We start from the raw sequence: 1,640 nt of genomic DNA, 5'->3' as shown, positions 1-1,640 counted from the left end.
AACATGGACGCCAGTTAAGAAGTTAAAAAGGACTATAGAGACCAGGAACGTCACGCTGGGACACCAACCAAGCAACTGAGGCTCTGAGTGCAGCCACAGCCCTGCTGGACTCTGCTGTGAACTAACTAAAGCCACATTTCCACCGCACAAAAAGTGCAGGGAAGGAACGGAACGGTTCGGAGCAGCATGGCAAAGCAGACCCCGACCGAAATTTGAGTCGGGTTTCCACCGCAGAGGGGAGGGTTAAAATGTAGGCGGAGTTTAGGGCTCTGCAGATATGTGACGTTGCAACAGTAATCTCAGCCGGGGCGACAGACCTGGACCTTATGAATCCTCTGTTGTTGTTTACATATTCCGCCTCGCACGAGTTGTTTAGTTATTTTAGTTTTAGTTTTTGCAGCTACAGAGCTGCAGCTGCAGCCGGCCAGGCGGCTGCGTCTCCGGCGACGTGACAGCTGCATCTTCCGTGTTGTTTCCGAGAGTGCCACAAAGCCGGTCGGTGCCGGTGTCACGCTGCTCGTTGTGATGGCTGCTACTTCCGCATGGAGGCAGATATCGCAGACGCGATGCCAGAACAGACACCGGGGCTCGGGGCTCGGGGCTCGGGGCTCGGGGCTCGGGGCACCGCCAGATTCCAGCTGCGGGGAACCAGAGTTCCGTGACTTGACATGACGAGCGGACTCGGTAGCGTATTGATTACGGCTGTAGCATCTGCTCCTGAGTCCCGGTCTCCATCCTGCCTTGTGTCTGCTCTTTCTGGACCAACATGAAAGTTGCGCAGCAAAAAACGAAATATAAAAACCAACCAGTGCAAAGCTGAATATGTTAACAACAGAGGATTCATACAGCCGACATATTAAAATAATGGGGGCGTGTAGTAAATCACTGACCAATTAGCAAACGGCTCTTCAAAACCGCACCCATTGCATGGAGTACCCCGACGGAGAGGTAGTGGAAAAATGTCCACCTTTGGAGTGATATTTTCCGGAAAATCCCAAATTCTTGCGGTGGAAACCCGAACCGTAACGGACTATACCAGTCTATTCCCGCACTTTTTGTGCGGCGGAAACATGCTGGTGCATGCATGGTGACGAGGAGGTTGTTTGTCTCCAGCAGCAGTGTGTCCAGAGCGCATGACCATACCAGCGCAAACATCAGTGCAGCTTTACGCACGGCTGTCACCGCGATATTTATGTGTTTACTCTGAAATTAGAATGATTGTTACACACCTTGTCACAATTTATAATCAATCAGTTCTATCCACCGCTCTATGCGCAAGGTCCAATGTTGGCGTACTGGTACGCATAGTTTATTTATTTAGATCACAATCTTTGCGTGGGAAGTGGCGTACGCATCTTTCTGGACCCGTTTTGTGCGTAAACAACCTTTATAAATGAGGCCTCTGGTCTTTGTGATGCTTGTCTCCATCATTACAGAAAATTTAATGATATTTGACAGTTTTTTTTGGATCACTCCAAGACCAACTGATTAGGGTCATTTTGCACACATAGATAAAATTTTTTGGGGGAAATAATTAAGAAATAATAATTAAGTTCACTTCACTTCATCCAAACTAATGTGAAGGGGTACTTCTCTCCTTGTCAGATATAATCCTGGCATCTCAAGTTTTTTTTAGAGAG

This window comes from Lipophrys pholis, assembly GCF_963383615.2.
Source record: "Lipophrys pholis genome assembly, chromosome: 6".
Taxonomy (NCBI): Eukaryota; Metazoa; Chordata; class Actinopteri; order Blenniiformes; family Blenniidae; genus Lipophrys; species Lipophrys pholis.
The sequence above is the reverse complement of the archived record's forward strand: the minus strand, read 5'-3'. Positions refer to the sequence as shown.